Source organism: Manacus candei, unplaced genomic scaffold (assembly GCF_025592945.1).
Source record: "Manacus candei isolate 608988 ecotype Guabito, Panama unplaced genomic scaffold, ASM2559294v1 h1tg000005l, whole genome shotgun sequence".
Lineage (NCBI taxonomy): Eukaryota > Metazoa > Chordata > Aves > Passeriformes > Pipridae > Manacus > Manacus candei.
Genome location: NW_026138053.1, coordinates 15,995,947 through 16,017,144, shown reverse-complemented (window position 1 = coordinate 16,017,144; position 21,198 = coordinate 15,995,947). Strand labels below are relative to the sequence as shown.

The following is a 21,198-nucleotide window of genomic DNA, read 5'->3' as shown; positions in this document are numbered from 1 at the left end:
CTATATAGTGCCAATATAGGACTTGTCTGCATTTCCTCTACCAACAACTGTATGTAAGATATTTCCTCAAGCCTCCAATATTTAACTGTGCTGACATGAGTATTTTTAGAGGTACACATTTTTCTGATTTGCCCCAATACTTGTTCATTCCAATTTATGGGCTTCAAAGTCTCCTTTGTATGCAGTAATTCCCATACCTTGAAAAATGTGCATCCCAAGCTCCAGCAGAAGCTTATCCAACCTGCCTTTCCTGGTCAATTGTTCAGGAAAAAGAATAAAGGAAAGCCCATTGGAATGTCTCCCAGTAACCCCATGCTGTTGCCTCCCTATGGTGATCGATTAGTGTCCTGTCAAGAACTGCATGCCTTGATGGATGTGCACTGTGAGAGAGGGGATCTGCTGTGTTTTCTTGTTTGCAGTTTGTGTATAACAGAAATGTTCTTTGCAGTGCCTTTCTGTTCTGCACTGGGAACTGGGGTGTGGCTGGACAGCAGAGAGACAACCTTACTCTCCCGTCCTTATTACCTACATAACAGGTTAGATGAATCCTTTGGCAGGAAGACAAAGCAGCTGAGCATGTTTTGCTAGGCAGACTTTTGTCTGGCATGCACAGAGACTAGAGGGCTCCTGTGAAGATCAGAGCGGACAAAAAGCCAAGCACTGGAAATGCTCAAAGAAAAAAGCCTTTTCTGAGGACCCAGAGTGATGTGCTGCAATCTAAAGATGAAGCAAAGTTTATTGTGTGTATTGTTCCCCCCCATGCCTGCATTAGCGTCAATGTTTTCATGGTCCCGTCAGGGTTTTATCTGCCCTAAGAAACCCAACTTTTAGCCAGATCAACGTTTCTGAACCTTTACACAGTACTGTGGTTGCCAGACATATGGGAAGGAGGTAAAGGTTGTGATCTCTTGGAAGAAGTGTGGCCTTGCATCAGTGTAAGCTGATTGGCAAGATTCTGTCACCTTTTACCATTGCCCTGTCAGGCAGAAGAGAACATTTGCCTTGAAGTAAGTAAGTAAACTGTTTATATTTAAGTTAATCACTGGAAGAGTTGGTAACACCCTTTTATTGTAGGAGGCGAGATGTTTTCCATGACCTCATGTCTGCATTCCCTAAGTTAGGAAGGCATAGTCAGGACTCTGGTGGCTGGCATGGTAAAGGCAATCAGCTTGCTATCAAGAAATCTCTGCTGGATGATTGAGAAGATTTACAATCAGAGTAGTAGGTTGGAGTATAAAAAGACACATAAGTCAACATCCTCCCTCCATCATGAGTGCTCAGTTAGGCAAAGGCAGATGGATGCTTGGCCCAGAGTCTGGGTAAATATTCTGGGAATGATAGCTTGAGAGAGACACTTGTTCTTACCCTTGCTTGAACAAGGGTAAATTCATACTGTGAAAGATCATCACAAAAAGCATTGAAGATTCCTATCCAAAGAGAAACACAGGCCTGGAGGTAGCTGAGATTTAGAAAATGTCAGGTTTTATGAAAAGAGCCAGATGATGGCAGCATAGAATGCAACAGAAAACTGGGAAAATTCCTGGGTTAAGTAGCAAGAAACCTGCCCTTGAAAACTGAGTCAGGGATCAAGCTTTTCATCTGATCTTCCACTTCAGCAGTGGCTTTTGAAATATAGGTTTTTGGTTCTGAGAAGAAGAAAGGAAAACAGTGATTTTGTTCTGTGAACATGTGTTGATCTTTCAAAAGCTACACAATAAATCGGCTCAGAAATCTTTTCTATGTGGCATCAGAGATAAACAATTCTGCTTCACCCTTTCAGAACCTGAAGTCTTGTATTTTGTCGTCAGCTGTATAAATTCTTCTAGCAAGTCCTACCCTCTACTTTCCTAATTTCTTGTCATCAAGACCTAATCTGTAACTACAGCAGTCTCAAAAGCAGAATTCAGAATATGTCTCTAGATACAATGGGAAATACAAGCCATGTGCATGCTAGTTTTTCAAGAGAAAAGCTTAAAAACATGTCTGGATAAAAGATGATTTACTTGGGCATCTAAGAAGCTAATGTCCCTTTTCATTGTGTGATAGAAAAGTGCTGTCTCTGTGGCAAAATATCAGCCTGCATCTTCCTGTAACATTGTTTTACTGGTGTTGGCAAAGGATAAGTTGATCACTGTGCAGGAACTGTTTTCTCTGGATCTACTGGTTGGTACTGGTCGTGAAAGAAAAGAGCTGGGTTTTTAACTCTTCAGAATTGCTTCTGCAGAGGTAGCCATGCAGTCCTGGGGAAGCAAGCATGTGCTTTCAGGACACGTACTGTTAGGAGATAGGAAGAGAAGACAATGAGGAGACACAAAGTCACCTGACATTCACAGCTGCTGTGAATATGCCTCACATCTATGCTGAGACTGCACCTCCGTTTGCTGGTAGTTCTCAAGTTTGGGAGAAGTTCCACAAGCCAAGCTGCTCCAATGGTTTTATTTTTATGTTTATTGAAAATGTTCCTTTCACAAGTTCATAGAAATAGTTTCCTGGATGAGCAGATGATAAATGGCTGTAATGCACTTGAACATCGACTGCTTTTCTGCCAACAGAGATGACTGAATTAATGCTTGTTACATCTGCTGACTCCTCAGTCTCCTTAGGGTTTAATTAGACATTTCAAGGACATGGGTACTAAACAATCCTGAACACGTACAGAAACAAAAAGTGCTGCAAAGAGGAGTGAAGACTACCAGTTTCTGAGTACCTGGGTGGAATAGGAGTGCAATACATTTTAAGTCCAACTGTTTTCTGGAATGGCAAACTCTCATTGCTGCTGTGACAGGCTCAGGCTCTACAAATCTCAGTTACAGTACATTTTACCCTAGTTTGTAAGCAGAACTGACTCTTTTGCCTGCACTTCCTGCAACCTGAAAAGGAGGTAGTCTCCAGTGTAAAGCAGGGATTGTCAAGCCATGTTTCACTGGACTGCTTTGAAAAGAACTAAGAACAATAATGTTTATTCTTGTATTTGTGTAAGCATCATGCTTGAGACTGCACTCATTGTGAGTTTCTACCCCAGCACTCGCAAAAGACAAGATTCCGGCTTATTCTGGTTCTATTAGTTGTGATAGTAAATAAGAGCATTGGAACTAGAGAAAAACCAAAAGTGGATATTTCCTTGTGAAACCTATCCAGGACAGCTCAGTGTTATGGCAAAAGAGCGGGCTTCAGAAGAAAGTTGACTTTCCTTTCTGTTCCTGAGAGATCTTACAAATAATAGGGGTCTGATGGGTTGCTCTAGCAACCCAGCAGCTGAATTTTCAGGATTTTTTGAAAATCCTTGTCTCAAAAATCTCTTTAAATAAAGCTACATTTCCAGTTTCATTTTAAGTGCAGTGAATAATTTTGTAGTAAGTTCTTCTGGGAGCTCTATAAATATACAACATAAATTATGTTGTATATCTACTTAATATTCATTTGATTTGTTGAACAGCATCTAGAATTGCCTTCTTACAGCAGATAAACCTCACTAAAGGAATTTTGCATAGTTTTATTTGAAAATTATGACTGTTTTCTTTGCTGACCTTGATGCATATTGCAGTCTCTCATGTTTTCTTTCTCCTACTGTCCATTTTTTTCCCAAGATGGATAGATAGAAAATTATATTTTAATTGAAAAAAATATCTTTTCTTGATTATTCTAACTTTAGTAGTGACACTCAAGACAGTATTGGAAACTTCCAGAGCCTCCCAAACTCCCTCCTATAACAAATACAAAAGATAGTATGATTTTTCTTGGTCACATTACCTTCTGGGACATGGTGATTAAGATGATGTATACACATTTACTGTGCATATGTACAGTGAATGTCTGCAAAATTAAAATGAAGTTATCTGCTTAGTCTTATGTTCTTTTTCAATATCTATATTTGCAGATCATATTATCAGAGTTGCGTTTATCAAAAGAAGAAACTAGTTTCACATATAGGGTGAGACTGTGCAGATTGCCACTTGCCCGCCTGTGTTCCTCTCATGATTTCAGTTTGCTATGACTTTATTTTTCACTACTAATTAGAAACTGTCTTATAGCATTACTGTGTGCTATTATGTATTTCCAAGTTTTACCCCAAAGATATTTGCATTTCAGTTCTGAGTGAAATTCTTTCTGTACAGTAGGTGATTTGCAAGGTCCTTTGTGATATTTGTTGATGAAAGGTGCTTTGTAAATTATTTTTGCTACCATATGGCCTCTTCATGTTCCCAATTCAAATCCACTGGGAAAAATCCTCTCAGCAGCATCAACAGAAGCACATCTGGTCCACACACAGTCTATGACAGAGTATTCTTTTGGTTTGATTAGTCCTTCTGTGGAAGTTCAAATGTATTAGGCATAAGAAGAAGAAACAAAGCTTCTCAAAAATGAAGTCCATTCTACAATGTGTTTGAGATGTGCCAAACACTGTTCTCAGTAGAGAACAGCTTCACAGATTTTGAAGTGGCTTGGCCAGAGTGAAAATCACTTTTAAGGGTATACTTACAAACCATCTGGACTTTCAGGTCAGTAGTTTGCTGCAGAAATGCTCCAGACCTTGCATATTTGAGGACAACATGCTAGATTTTACTAAGTTCTCCTTTTCCTTTTTTGCTAACCACTGGCATGCCAATACAGGGCAAGTGAAGACTATTAGTACACCTATATTCTGTGCTGCTTTCAGATGAGGGAAATGAGTACTCTTACCCACGGGATATGCTGATTGTCACGCCTGCAATGCAGGCAGAGTTTTCTTCTACTGCTTACAGAAAAGCATGCCAAATCTGTGTCAGTGATTCTTCCCATTGCCGCCTCTTGCAATCTGAAAACATTTTCAAAATAAAAATGACAATGCCAGTGAGAATGAACCTTGACAGCAGTATAATGAAGTGTGTGGGAGGAAGCACTCAATCTGCAGACTTTGAAAGAAAATTTAATTCCACCTCCAGTCCTGCAAGATGTGGTCTTGGACCAAGGACTTTCAGTACAAGTAGCAACAGCATACAGTCTAATTCACACACAGTGAAAATAATCCCTCCTGGTGCATGCAATATTAATACTTCAGGGTTTTCTCCATCTGTTGTCATGTATGCTTAAAGTGTACCTCTTTGAGGCAGGAAGTGACTTTATTTCATGCATTTACTGTGCCTAGCATAGTCTGACACTGCTAGGGGGACATAATCACTACTGTAGTACAATGAACATTTTTTTTCTCTTGAAGAAGTCACAGGAACAAAGGAATGATATCATCCCTAGGCGTATAAACTACTTTGTTAAAATAGATGTATTTTTTGTAACTGAATGCAAGTATAAAAATTACCTCATTACTTTGCTTTAATGAAGGTCCCAATTTTCACATAATATAACTTGTGTAGATCTGATAACTGTATCAAACAGCATCAGGAGAAGAAACTTGCACTTCTGGTGAGAAGAAATAAACAATAATCGTGGTACACGTGATGAAGGTAGGAAAAGGAAACTGGGCTCCTTGACAACTCTTAGCTCTGAGGGCACATGCCACGTGATTTATAAACTATGATTTCTCTAAACTTTCACCTCTGCTCAGATGGAAGCATCCAGGTCTTTGACCCTGAGCACTAAGAAACTGGACTGCAATTCTACAGCCATGTTAGGAGGAACATTCCTATTTGTAATCCCTCTACAGTAAAAAAGGTGACTCATGATTTTATTTGTATGGGTCTGTGGTGTTTCAGGTGAAATTTTTGTAAGTCAGATGTATTAATGACTGAAAGGAACCAGGAAAGAGGAGATGAACTTTAAATTGCTTCAAATAAAAAATGAGTGGTTGTTGGTTTTGAAGAAATTCTATGGGCTTCTAAACGTAAAATCAGAGGATTTAATGGCCCTTTGTGGACCTTATATGTTAACCATATTAAAAACATAGCAAAGATTAAAAAGTAGGTCCAGAATCTTCCTTTGATTCTGGCTGCCTTTTTTCCCTCTTAGTATGCTAGGTACCCTCAACGATTAATTTCAAGCTGTTATTTTTTAGTTTATGAATAGGTCATAGATAAAAAATAGATTAGACACTTATTTGCATATTTACACATCCTTTATTGTCCTGTTAACAACCTGCTAACTTTCTGAAGTGAGCAGTGAGCATTTTTCCAGCAGTGTGTCCTGGAGAAGCAGCGGATAGGAACAGCCGTCTTGTTTGCTGCTCTGTTGAAGTACGTTTGTGTTTGACTGATCCAAGGGGAGAATTTCATTACTCGCTGGGCAACCTAAGATGTATGTTATGGGTGATATACATATTTCATAAAATATCCTACCCTGGAAGAGCTTTTGTAGAAGTGCTCTTGCAAAGAGGGACTGCTCAAAGGAGATAGGAAGGCAGTTGGGAAATGCAACTTTCCTCCAGGAAAACATTCAAGTGATGTTTTTTTCTTTTAAGATTTATTTTCACCCCGAATTAAGATAAAAAGCTATCAGTTCACAGTCTCTCTTGGAGTAAAAGCTCTGTTTTAGGAGAACCAGGTTGGAAATTTTGGTGCTTCTTTAGCTGCTAACAGGCAATACAGCTGCCTCCTGGGAATGGCTGTATTTCTCAAATTCCATTCACTTCCTTCATGCAAGTGCTTTTCAACTGATGGTATAATTCTTTCATTGTAGTTTTGACCAACTCAGGTGGTCAGACAGGGATATGATTAGGATCGTGACAGGGAAAGATTGCAATGACTCATTTCACTAAGGAGAATTCAATTTCAAGTTTCTTGGACTGTAAGGGATCACACAAATTTCACAAAATTCCTAAAGAGAAGTCCCTTCTGCGAGTGTGGGAAACTGGCACTTTTCATGGAGGAAAACCAGGAGACTATTTTCATTCTTAAGCCGTGCAAGTTTCACTTTTTTGAATTCCGGAAAATGCCCTTTGCCCTGAATATTCTCTGTGCCGGGTCTGTCCGTACCGGGTGTGGGGGGGGGGGGCAGCGGGGGCTGAGGGGCGGCCGGGGCCGGTTCCAGCCGGTTCCAGCCGGTTCCATCCAGGATGTGAATTGGATGGGAGCTCCCTAATGTAGCCAGCACGTTCACTCACATCTCTCCAGTGAGGTGATGCAAATGTCTTTCTAGCACTTGCTGGTTACAAGCTATGGCAAAGAAACATGTCTGGCATTGGCCAGCACACATCCTTCTGAAGGAAATAATGTGTATTTTTGCCTTAACCTTTTCATGTGCGTGTTTGTATTTTAAATCTTCTGAAATAAGAAAGAAGAGTGGTTACTTAGGAGACAGAAAATATACAAGTATTAATGATATTTAATTCTTGGACTGGGTCATTCACCCTTTGGTCATAATGCTTAAAGCACTTTGAATCTGAAGAAATGGATAACCTGACCATCCCCACTAGTCATTGCCACAAAATCTCTACAGGGAATTTTTCCAGAAGGTGAATTCACTGCCAGTCAGGCTACAGGGAGTGAGAGCCCAGCCACTGATCACAGCTTGCAATGAAAATACAAACCAGTGCCTTGTGCTACAAGTGAGACAGGTTCCTTGGTTATATTCCTGGTCCCTGGCCTGAGTACAGATATCCCTCTCAGCCTCTTATTCCATTTTCCAAAGGCAGTGGGATATTTAATTATCTCCAGTTTGTTTCTTTTATAGTGAAAACAAATATTTGCAATCTACTTTGTGTAGTAAAATATTGTGTCTGATGCAGCCTAAGAGAATGTGAGTGGAACTGATTTTTAAACTTTGCACAGCTGGAATTTGCTTTTCTGGTATTTGTCAGGGCAACTGGTTTCACTTTCAGCACACACATAGAGGTGTATTGATGGTTCATGCTGTACTTAACACTGCTGGGAAATGCAGAACTCTAGAAATTGTCCTGTGTGATATCAGTGAAAGAAAACAGATACAAGTTTTGCTGCATGCTGCTGAGATGAGGGAGGACCACTAGCAGTCCACAGCAAAAACTGACTAGAGACAAGACACATGTATCAACCAGTCCTTTTTCTTTTAAGAGAATCTGTTTTCTAATGACAGAGGTTTTTCTTTAAGTGCTTGGTGAGTATGCAAGATGAATAGGCAGAGGGTAATACCTTATAATAGACAGATTATTTGGTTGAGAAAAAAAATTTGGAGGCACATAAAAGCCATTAAGGGCCATTTATCTTGAAAACTTGCCTTTTTTTTCCCCAGCTGTATCTTTTGTTTTGATGAAAGAAGTCAGCTCTCCTGGTCAGCAACCCCAAGATGTGAAGCAGCATGCCTGGGAGCTATGTCCAAAGCCTTTGCCACCTCCCTCTGTTGTTTCCAACTCTGTGTTTGGTCTTGGGGCAAGAAATTTGGAGCATCACAGCAGGTAAATGTAGTTCCCACAGAGAGGTCTTGAAAGCCCAAGAATTTTTCAGGTGGGAATTTTGTCCATTCTGCAGCTCCTGCAGCATTTAACAGAAGCTAGGCTCCGAGGGGTCCTTTCCGTCACCTAGAGGTGGGACAGATCTGTGCTATCTCTGGTTTGCTTCAGGAAGGTTGCTCTGACTTCCCAGGATGTTTGTGAGTAGGCAGGTTTTGACTATCTGCCTCTTCCCCGAGAACGTCAAGTAAATTGCTTATGGGGTTGATAAACAACTTTTAAGCATGATACCAAAAAAATTAGATAATTTCTCACCTCGCAAAATTTCCTACTTTTTTCCCGTGTGCAGTTACAATATTAAAATCAGTGTTATTATTCACCTGAGTATATGCTGTTTGACATAAACAGGGATTGCGGAATCAAGTCCTCATCTGAATTATTGAGAATATAAATTTGTATAAATCAATTATAATCACTGGAGGTGAACAAAAATCCTTTTTGTTTTTCCATATAAGAAGAGTGAAGTTCTCTTTTCTTTTTTTTTTTTTTAATTAGACTTTATAGCTCTTACATTACCCTTGGCAATTTAATTGAACTTAATCAAACTGAGATCTCATCAGGTTTTAACAGTGTGGCTAGAGCATAATTAAAATAAGCCATCAAACAGCCCTAAAAGCACAATCCTATATACCCCAGTAGCTGGGGTTCATAAAAACATAATTCCTAAATGTTTTAGCACAACTTAGTCTGGACTGGGTGCTTAAGTAGAGAAAAGGTTGTCCCATGGTAATACACAGTCATAAGAAATTGTTCTCTAAACGTTTTGGTTTTAGACTACAGTTGGCAGTTCATCTTAATTTGCAACCCACCCTTTCTTAGGGGTTTTTGATCAGTCAGGGATATTATGTAGTTCTGTGTCACACAGCCTGAGGTATTTTCACAGGGCTGCCTCTGCAGGGTAGACCCATCTGATTGCAACTTGTAAATTCACCACTCAGGCAAATTGTTATGTAACTGCATAAAATGTCTAATCTCCTTTTGTCCCAAGCTGGCACATGCGGCTGGATTCTTGGTGAGTGCAAAACAGTTAAGTTGAAGGCAGTGGAAGTTACGCTGCTCTATACCAGCTGAGAATCCAGGCCAAAATGTATATGGAAATCATAAAACCTCTGCTATGGTTGCTGATATTTTCTGGTGTTTTAATATTTTGTTCTGGCATATGCCTCTACAGTAACTTCTCATTTGTATTGTCTGGGTGAAAACATGACTGAGTATTTCTATCAGTTTGCATATATACATACAGTGACTCTTGCTCTCTGTGATAGGAAACCAAGGAAAGGTATAAGAATCCATTTGGTTTTTGACAGCTGTACCTGAAGAAAGCGGGGCAGATAGGGCTGTGACTGCCACTGAGACTGATCTGGTTTATCAAGATATACCCGTGGTAGCTCCTGGAGCACGGGGAGGTGAGTATACTCCAGTGTCGCACCTCGGCCAAACATTGTTGCCTCAATGACTGGTGTGTTCAGAGACTGCAGTGCTGCTGTTTTCACTGTCTGTTCAGTGAACTGAGTGGGGCTGAATGATATTTTCCACCTCCACTACAGCTCTAGTGTAGACCAGAGCAGAATGTGCTGCCTGCAGCCAATAGTCTACAGCACCCAGAGTTAGGGGCAAGAGACAGCTGAAATGCCAGTGGGTGACCTGGCTGCCTGAGGGAGTTCATGAGGATTACAGAAGTGTTTTGAGCTTAAAGGAGTCGAGGTTACAATACAGATGTGTCAAAAATAATCTAAACATGGCTGAATGTGCTGAAGAGGTTAAAATTAGCATTTACTTACCATGGTAGTACCTTGTTTTCTAACTCTTAGAGGCAATCATTTAGTGAGAGTAGAATTGCAGCAGTTAAATGGATGGCAAGTGTTAAGACCTTTGATTCTGCTTTTCTTCTTCTTACCTGTTAGATCTAAAGTACCTTTTCAACTACCAAGCTGTAACCCACAGCAGGTCTGTGCTATCATCTTTGTTGATCCTTCTAGAAATAAAGGAATTTATGTAATCTTTAAGTAGATAAGCTCTCTCTCATGTTATAGATGTTGCTAAATCTTGAGGTCCAACTAAAACACCACTGAATAATAAACACTGAATGCTTTTCTCTCTCTCTCTCCCTCTCTCTCTCTTTATCTATACATATATATGTATAATTTACTATCCATTCTCATTTAATCATGACTATTAAATATCTATCTAGAATAGGAAGGATATTTATTGCAATGTGAATATCTACAGGTGATTTGTCAAGTTTTAGATAACACAGTTATTTTATTAGCTGATAATACTGTTGTATTTCCCTTAGTATTCACTTAAATCCTTCCCATGTGAAGTGACAGACACTGAGTTCAGTTGGTTAGAGCATGGTGCTAATAACACCAAGGTCATGGATTTCATCCCTGTGCAGGCCATTCACTTAAGAGTTGGACTCGATGATCCTTGTGGATCCCTTCCAACTCAGAATACTCTGTGAAATCTGTGAAATGCCGTGCAGGTTGGGGATGCGTTGTAGAAATGTGCCTCTGTGAAACCAACAGACCTGTGCTCCCACCAGGGGGCAGGATGAGACAAAAATTAAGGAGTGTTTAGGGGAAAAACTCAACAGCACTGCTCTTAATCCCCCCCCCCAACTTCAATTTTTGCACAAGCTCTGCAGCTGTGTGACTATCTAAGTGAAAGCAAGTCTTCTGGGTTGTTTTTTTTTTGAAAGGGAGTTATGTAAACAATGCTTGGCTTCTGCTTCAGTGAATATATATGTGTCACTGCTTCTGAGATACTGTACATCCTCACAAACAGAACTCCTATGATTTATTCACAGAAGCATTTTTAAACTATGTAAAGCTATATAATAAATCTGTTTGTTTCACATCTTATATAAAACAGTTGTGTTTTAATTCCCTTCTGCAACATTTTAGCTATCATTTTTCTGAAATCCAACATGAAGATAATCCTAGACACTACCATTTAAGATTGTAGCATTATACTGTCCTTTGTAAAAACACTGTAGTAGGAGCCTGAGGCTTATGTCATGCCCAATTACAGGAGAACTCTGACGACTTAAGTGTTTTTTGTGTCTAGGAATGATGTAGAAGGCAGCCTACTTTCTAAGATATTGCAGTGACCCACTTGTGCCATGATGGGAAGAGACCACTGACTGAAGCCTGTTTAGCCCAAACATAAGTCATGCTTATCTGTGATGATCAAAACCCAATGCAAGAACTAGATTTGTTTATGAAAGTGGGTGTGCTTGTAAGGAATGCTGTTCATAATTAATTATAGCCTAATCCCAGATGATTTGAGTACTCAGAGCAAGAAGATTGTGAAAGACTGTTTAGTAATTAAACCACAGAATTTAATATCTGTAAAAGATGAGAGTCATCTGAGAATAGGAGCGTATCAACTAGTTACCAGGCCACTGCAAACCCACAGCTGAAGTGTGAAGCTTGTAGCTGGTGCTCATGGGTTGCTGGCAGCCATAATTTTACATGTGTGTTACCAGAGTTACAAATTGCCAGGCACTAGAAACCATGGTGAGAGTAACTGGATTTTTCATCCTGTAATTAAAGACTCCAATAACTTGACTATGTCTGCAGCTTTTGTTTTTCATTTAAACTTTATGCTTCATTTGGCTTGAGAGAGAACTTATTGAGGTAGGTCAACTGTGTCAAACAGGTAGTTAGAATAAATACAAACAGATATGGAAGGTCTGAATGCACAGAGGTGTAAATACCAGAGTGGAGACTGGCCTATACTGTTTCTTACCTATCACTTCTGAATTGAAACTGTGAATCTCAGCATTGTGCTCTGCCCTGTCAAAGCTTAAACCACAGCTTTGGGTTGTATTAAAGAATACTTTCAGAGGAAGTGACCACAGTGCAGGAGTCAAGTAGCATCTCTGTCACAATTACGTGTTTATGACCATCTGTCAGCTCTCTTCCAAAGCTGTCCAAGACTTAGAGTATGTTTCTTCTATATATCCTTGGGATTTTTTTCTCATTTCAAAAATCTGAATTGTAGGGGGAAAAAAAATTAAAAGTCCAGCATCTGGAATGCTTCATAATCTATGTATAAGAAATTATTCATAGACATATATAGACTCACAAAATCATGCAGGGAGTAGAACCCAGGACCCAGTCCAACCCACTTCTCAGTCCAGGATCTGTACTGAGTTCAAAGTAGGTTTCTCAGGGTTTTGAAAACTTTCAAGTCTGGAAACTTATTGGGCTACCTGGACAACCTGTTCTGCTGCTTCGTGTCCTATCACTGTCAGAAACTATTTCCCTGATCAAGTCAGAACCTTCCTTTTTAGTTCATGTCTGATGTCTCCCATCCTCCTGCCAGGCATCTCTGCAAAAAACTTTGTCCTCCCAAGAACCTTGTTGCAGGTATTGAAAGGCTCTGTTAAGTCACCCTAAATGTTCTGTATCAGTGCTGTGAAGGTGCATCTTTGTGTTTCTGTATTTTCATCATGACTATGACACTTACATAACTCTGATAGTATCTTTAATTGTTTTCTATACATTCAGAGGGAATCTAAGATACTCCTAAAGGTTATGGATCACATTATAATGAGTTCCCCTAAAATAGGCACACATATTTAGGATATTTTAACATAAATATACAGTGTATCTAGATGTATAACATATAGGCATGTATTACTATAATAATATATAAACGTTCCATTTATTTTAAGCAAGATACAAATGTCATTTAGAAATCTATAAATCATATATATATTTATTTCTAAGACCTGTCAAATGCTTTAAGCAATTTTTGTACTACTATGTTAAATTTCTTCAGATATTTTACATACTGCAGGAAAGTAGTAACTAGTATCAAAAAGCACGCTAGAAATAGAATTGAAATTTTTCTGGTCCTATAAATAGAATGAAAATGACATATAGAATCATAGAATTATTAAGGTTAAGCCCAGCTCTGGCTGCCTGTACCAGCACTGCAGCCTCACTCCAGCACCACACCAGCATCTGCCAGTATTTAATCTCAGCTATCTGCCATTTCCTGCCAGTGCTGACTCTCCAACCATTCCTGTCATGTTTTCCTGGTGTAGGGGAGGCGAACCACGTGGAAGGGCAGCCGTCTTTTCTGTCCTGTGGCCACGTGTGTTTTCTCTGGGTAGAGAAGGCCGGTCGCCATCTCGATTTGGTCTAGTGGGAGGAGTTTGGGAAGTTCCTCCTCATGTGCTTGTTTAAGCCAGTTTTGTCAGTGTTGTTATTACTGTTCTTGGTAAAGAGTTATTTTTTCACTTACATCCAGGCATATTTGGTCTCTCTCTCTGTATTGGAGAAAGGAGGAGACTTCTGTCTGAGATTTCCACCCCTCCAAATTGTCTCAAACTGAGACAATGACCAAATGACATCCCTCTCTTCTTCCTGAGTTGCCTGTCCCTTCTTGCAAAGGTCATAAACTCTCTTTTTTCTGCTTATTCCTGTAATAGCTCTCTGTTCAGCCAGGCCAGTCTTCCCTGCTGGCTCGTCTTTTGGCACATAGGGATGGCCTGCTCCTGCACCTTTAAGATTTCCTTCTTAAAAGTATGTCCAGCCTTCCTGGACCCCTTTGTTTTTAAGGGCTATTTCCTATGGGACTCTCTGAACCAGTGTCCTGAACAGGCAGCAGTCTGGAAGTCCAGGGTAGAAGTTTTGTTGGCTCCCTTCTTTACTTCACCGAGGATTGAGAACTCAATCGTTTCATGGTCACTATGCCCAAGACGGCCTCTGACCACCACATTCCCCACAGCCCTTCTCTGTTTGTAAAGCAGGTCAGCATGGCACCACCCCTCATAGACTCACTTACCAGCTGTGTCAGGAAGTTGTCTTCCTTGCACTCCAAGAATCTCCTCTACAGCCTCCTCTCTGCCATGTTGAGTTTCCAGCAGGCATCTGGTAAGTTAAAGTCTCCCACAAGAACAAGAGCTGGCAATTGTGAAACATCAGCCAGCCTTTTATGGAATAGTTCTGTAGTTATAGAATAGTTCTATAACATATTCCCACCAGGATGTCTGCCTGGTTACTAATATTTTACTATTATTAATAGTATTTATTATTACTATAATTACTATTATACTATAATATATAATATAATGTAGAATATAAAATAGTCTAATTTTTACTATTATTACTTTTTATTAATCTGTAAATTGCTATTTTAATAATATTTTATTATTATACTGTAATATTCTATTCATTTCAACAGTATGAGCCAGCCCCTTAAAAAAGGCTGAAAAATTTATTAAAATTCTTTTTACTTTCTTTAATTTTTGCCTATAATTCTGTTTGTTTCATGTTTTAAGCTTTCCCCACTGGCTAGTGGAGTTAAAAGCTTAATAACCTGCTGCTGCTGCAGCAACTTATATGGCCCAAAATGAAGGGGCAATGGCATAATCTCTTCGTATTCTATTTCAAAGGGAATGAGTTAGCAAGGAACAGATGAAGGCCTGTGCAAACTTAAAAAGGCACTAAAGGGAAAAATTTCCTCAGGCATGTTAGTATGCACTAACTTCCATGGGTTTGAATAACCACACAAAGTGGAAGCCACAAACAATACTTTTACTGGTTTTTTTTCTCCAGCAGAACAAATCAGAAGGTGGCTTTGTATGTGGGAGTTTCATAGTTGGCTTAAACACTAAGTCAAAAAGTTTTCAGCTGAGAACAGTTGGCAGAAAACTGATTTTTAATTTTTTAAAAGCTGCTGCAGAGGCAGTTCTGTTTTGCCAGTGGCTTATGTCCCATTTGCCTCCCTCGGGCTGTCCAAGATGGGACTGTGTGGTGATCTTGCAGTGGCAGCATGAGGTTCACAGTGGTGCTGCTCAGGATGCTCTGGTAGAAGCCACTGGAATACCTAATTGGTCTGTTTTTCCACATCAGATCATAAGTTGAAACAAGAAATATGAACTCATACGTATGTACTTACATATAGGGCAAATACAGTTTGGTTGTGTGACAGTGAAGTACATTACTACGGCTAAAGCATCCTCAATAATAAAAGTAAGTCCAAACTGAATTCTAAAGCTAACCCAATTCAGGTTAGTAGAATAAATGTATGAGGTTACCCTGAATATAACAGCGGTCAGAACCATCCTCAGATTCAGTGGTAAATATAAATTAAGAGAATACTGAAAGCATGCATGCTGTTGTCATAAACGCATGTAGTTCTTGAAGGTGTATATTTCAGTGACCAAACCTGCATATGATGCTTCTGGAGACTTAGTTTTCAAAGGTAAGTTTTTAAGTAATTATCAGAATATTAAGCTATTTAATATGATTAGCTAATAAACAGGTATTCAGAAAGTTGAAACAAGACCACATATTTTTAATAACAGTTTGCAATTTCTGATGAATCAAATGTCATGATCTTAAATTATGAGCAGAATTCTGAACATTATTTGTCTTACTATAATTTATAAGATTTCTAATTAGGTAATTACTACAGACACTAAATGAATGTATCTTGGGAACATTCAGTTAGTAAGCTGAATGAAAGGACTATCTTTCCACTGAAAACTGCCAGAAAGAAGTCAGCATACATTTTATATACACAATATAGTAGAATTGAATTTCTTCTTTTACTTTTTTTTACTGTTTCTTAATCCATCTATTCTTGACTATTACTTTTTTAATGTCTAGACCATATTTTACAAAATAACTTGTTTCTCTGTTGTTAATTCAAAATGATTGCAGGAGTAACTAAGGGTTGAATGTCAAAGTACAATGGCAGGAAGATCAGTGTAGATTTCATATATATTGTTGTGAGTAGCTGTTCCCAGTGAGCAGATTCTGATGAGATATCTTATTGGTGTCAGGAGCTAGGGAATAATTATGCTTATATGAATCTTTTTTTGGTCTAATGTGGCTAATCAAGGAAAGAAAGAGGCAAGAGGTGTTGAGTCTACAGGGGTGATGGCAAAAACATCTGTCCTCACCTGTGTTATCTGGATACATAATTGATTAAGGTGTGTTGGATGCAATTTACTTTTTTTCTAAAGCAAGTTCTAGAGTTTTGAATAGATATTATAGATATTTTGCAGCAAATGGCAACTTGCAGGAAAAAATAAAATAGTGAACTTAAAGAGAATCTGAGAATAACAATGTAAAATTTCTCCTTGATTTAATTGTAATTATGACAGTGAATTCAAAGTTTCTCCAAAGCCTTTCACAGATGTACTGCTTTTTTATCTGAGAATCTCAGGAGTGCTAGAAACATTAATTAATTAACCTTCTTAATAATTCTGTGAAAGAAGATTGGTAATTATTATGAGATACTAATTTTAGAGTGGTAAGACAAGGCACAGAGAAGTTAAGTAATATACATGATGTTAAATACTTTGGTAGCGTCTTAAGTAGTTACAGTAAGAATTCTGACAGGTAGAGGTGGGATCTGAGAACAATCTAAAAAATAGCCACCTTTGGAATATCTTAGACTGAAAACAAGAAATAGTTCTTCTAATCTTGATACTCCTGTTCCTTTAGCTACTGGACCTAAAAACTCAAGCATGAGTTGAACAGCAATCTGGATATCAGTAGCTATCAGAAGATGTAAATACAAGTGTGTCTTATGATGAATTAGCTTCTATCTGATATTTTTCTAAACTTCATTGGCTCAAAACATTCCAAGGGAGTCTTGGCTTCTCAAGTATTTTTCTAGTATTTACACTAAAGAGAGAAGCCTTAAATGATGAGTACAGCTAAAAACTTATGTAGTAGTAAGCAACCTTTCCTTTATAGCGGTGGCTTGAGGAAGCCTAGGCCATTATTTTTAATCCCAGTGTCGATACTACTACTATGAACTGTGTGAATTCTTCCTGACGTGAGAACAATAAACAGGAAAAAAATGTAGACGATTATATGGAATCTGATGTGTTTTAGTGAAGAAAAACCTCATAGTCAGCACTCAAAATTTGTGTGAGGATAAAATATGTCCTATAGGAGGAGCATGGAGGGGAAAAGCTGCAAAAACACCTCAGAATAATTAATTAAATTTATTGTTATTTTCAATGACAGCTATTGTTATACTGAAAAGCCAAAACCAGAGCAGTGATTACAGTTATTTCTCCTTAGGTGCTTGTGTTTGAGTTGATGCTTTGACTCACTTCCTTTTTACCCTAAGCTACAGGCAGGTTGTATAAGTCCAGCTAAAGGAGAGAAAAGGCAATCTCTGTTTCTCCCCGTATCTGTAGACTGATCTTGGAATAAAGAGACTTTTATAATTTGGGATTAGTCATCTGCATTTTCAGTGGAAAAAGAAACCAATGCAGGCTGTACAGTTCGCAGGGAGGGCAAACTGTGCCCAGGAGGAGAAAGAGGGAGTACTGTACACCTCCAATATACAGGGGCTGTCATTAATTGGAGGATCATGAGGGGACAGAATTCAGTAGATTTCCAGATTATCTTTGCTAAGTGCTCATGTTGAGCATTATCTTTCCATTGCTGAAAGGGAAGTGGCTGGGAAGTTAGCTGACTCTCACTGTTTGTGAATTGACATCTAGGCCTGAAGAGCTGCGGATTTGCACTTGGCAAGGCTGCCGTGTATTCCGCTGTGTTCAGTTCCTCCCTTCCTGGTTTGATGTGGCTGTTTCAGAGCCCTTCAGCTGTGATTTCACATGTATCTTCTTCTCAGCCTCATCAAGGTGTGAATTAGAACAGTCTTCATTACCCTATGATATTCCGATATACCTCTTGGTATCTTATGACTAAGGGAGAATCCTTCCATGTGCGAAAAAAATGCAGTGTGGATGCAATGTACTGTTTCCTCAGGACAAAGGGGAATGCAGGATGTGAAGATAATCTATAGATGCATACATATGGTGGAGTAGGAATCTCCTTCATTTTTTTCCCCTGTATCTTTCATTTCTTTTATAACTTTAATGTTGTATGTAACATATTTTATAGAATAAATGTATTTAATGTTGTATTTAACTGAGAAAATGTAGGAGAAAAAATAAAGACATAAATCTAACAGAAAGTCTATAGATATCTCTTGGCTTGCAGATATCTTCTTCAGTGCTGTTTCCATGGAAATTATTTATAGTGCCTGGAGGGAGTGAAGTGCAGGTCACAGATCCGCAGAGCTACAGTAGGCTTTCAGCCCAGTTAGGCAGAATCTGACAACAACAAATGGGAATGTCTTTGAATGGAGCTCTTCTGCTTTCTTAGGAAAACGTAATCTCTTATAAAAATGTGGCTTTGAAAGAAAAATATTAATCTCTATGGCAGTTTGGGGTGAAAATGGAACCATGAGCTGTCGGTTTTCATAATGAAAACAGCTTCAATCTCTCTTCCCTCAATTCCCCCTCCCCTTGCTGCTTGAAATCATTAAGGGTTTCATCACATTTATTAGAGCAGAATTCTAAGTACCATTTTGGATAATCACCGTGTATTCCAGTTTGGCTAATTATTTTACTTCTTGAATGTCTACCTGGGATATGCTGAAACAGAGCACAAATCTGTCAAAGGCTGTAGATATTGCCAGCCATCAAGGAGCATATTCTGCATTTTATTTAGATGAAAATCTATTTTATAGAAAATACTAAAGATATATGGAACATTTTTATGTATTATATTTATGTATATTGCATGTATATGTATTTTTTCTTCTTAAAGACTTAAAAAAATACATTACATAACAATTTGTGTGACAGCTATTTGTAGAAATGAATGCTTTGTATATAGAATTTGTAAAGAGGGGTGTATAGATATATGGACTGCAGTTCTAATGAAGAGTATTATTCTTTTCTTTTGTCACAAATTACTCAGCAGTATTCTCTTTAAGGATTTTGAAACCAAAAGAAATTTGTTATCCTCATAATCAGCAAATTTTTTCCCTTTTTATAGATAATAATTTGTTTTTCAATCTCTTTCTTCCTGATTTATTAGTGAATAATGATACTCCCTGTACTCTTCCAAGATTAGGATATGTCATGGAGTTACCTGTGGCCTATGCAGGCTCTCTGTGAACCAGATACTGTACAATAATAGCTACAGTATGAGAGTATGTGACTAGGCATTGTTTTTTCCATTTGTTGGAGAAATTCAGGATGTTCAATATAACAATAGGTCACTTCAGAATGACTTTAATTTGTATCCCAGGAAAAGAATAAATACAATAGTAAGATAATGAAATGAAATGTCCTGATAAAATTATTTTTTTTAGGATGGTAAATATTTGCACTAGGAATGTTAATGTTTCTCATTTGACTTTGTTCTCATTCATTTTTTAATTCTTGTAGATACTGTTGTACAGTGTTGACCTGCTGCTCTCCCTAGTACACCTCAGGACATCATGGGCCTCTTGGTCACAAGGACACACTGCTGGCTTATGCACAGCTTATTGTCCATGAGGACCCCCAAGTTCTTCTCCACAGAGCTGCTTTCTGGCACCTTTTTTGTATGAGGTGGTAAGTTTTTACCATTCTAAAATTGTCTAGAAATGAAGGGGAAGGGAGGGGGGGAATTACTTATTTTACTGATCCTTTTCTTTCTCTTAATTTGTCTGACATAGAATAATATGAACTCATGTAGTTTCTATGTCTCTCCTCTGCTTCTCAGATGGGAAAAAAATGTATTGAATTTCTGTTTCCATACCAGTGTTGTGACAAGATCTCTCTTGTCCTCTTCCCACCTCAACTTTCCAATATCTGTTAATTTTTTTTTCATTTGGCAGATACTCTTCAAATTAGCATAGTGCTTTTAACAGTTCCATTAGGTAGGCTTCTTGACCACTCAGATGTAAAAATCTTAGAGGTATCTGCTGGCTGGAGATTAAATATTAACCACAACCTAGAAATTCAGCACTCACCTCATTAATCCATTTGAAACCATCTGTCATAAAAAGATGCAATATGTGACATCACTTTTTCCCCCCCTTTGGCATCTGCCAATTAATTTTTAATTTCAGAGAAATGTGAGAAATGTGTTGTTAAATTCAGTAATTTTGTGACCGTACTTTTGTCAGTTTAGATATCTTGGCTGATAATTATTAAAATTGCTTCCATTAAAGGAGGCTCCATTTGAAATCTTTTCTATATGGCAGTAAACAATTCTTTCCTTGGTGTCATCTTTCCTTGTTGGGACAAACTGTTCTGAACAGCAGTAGGCACAAAGCTGATGACCCTAGGATATAATTTTGAGGGGAAAAAAAAGAGCAAGACAAAACCAGCCCACAAAACTGTGCAAAATGTGTTCAGATTCCCACAGTGCTATGGAGTGGGTATGGAATGAAATATCTTAAATACACAGGGACATGCCCATGCATGTTGTGGTCCATTCCTATAGGCATGGAATGAATGAAGAGAGCAGTAAGAGTTGTGAACCTTCCCCAAACAGACATGGTGAGAGGAAGACAGTACTGAAGCACATCCTATAGTATTAAGAAGAGTAAATCTGTATGCATCGCTAGGACATCTTGCTTTTACAGACTGAATGCCAGCCTCTATTGAACTGTGGTCAGAAATTCAACAGATGAGACTTTCATCTGTTGTTACGAAGATGTAGAATACTTAACTCTCCAAGACTTAGTTTTACACTGATGGGAATAACTGCTGTAAGAGAAAGCACTGGTACACCATTACGGCTGCTAGAGATCAGTACACAGGTATAGCTTCCCTGATGAAAACCTTGCAATGAACTGTTTTTTTTTCCTGAGGTGTTAATTGAAGCTTAGCAATAAAATAAGACCAGATTAACGGTGAATAGTGCAAACTCTCACAGAGACCCGTATCCACTTCGTAAAGTGTTACTAGTCTAAACAGCTTCTTTGGTTTTTGTTTTCCATTGCACCAGATTAATATCCTTATTTCATTTCACCAAACAGAAATAAGTAACAAAAAATGCAGGCTAAATTAT

General features: G+C 38.5%; 1 protein-coding gene across 3 annotated transcripts in view; it reads left to right on the top strand.

The window, feature by feature from the left end:
* The window catches only part of FRRS1 (ferric chelate reductase 1), a 152,287-nt gene that overhangs the window by 84,850 nt on the left and 46,239 nt on the right, over positions 1-21,198 (top strand). For 2 of the 3 annotated variants that reach the window (XR_007907128.1, XR_007907133.1), the window contains 3 exons: positions 8,137-8,299; positions 9,661-9,759; positions 19,584-19,751. The gene's annotated coding sequence lies outside the window, so the exon portion shown is untranslated. The remainder of the gene's footprint in view (positions 1-8,136; positions 8,300-9,660; positions 9,760-19,583; positions 19,752-21,198) is intronic. The other variant, XR_007907132.1, reaches the window with a different exon arrangement.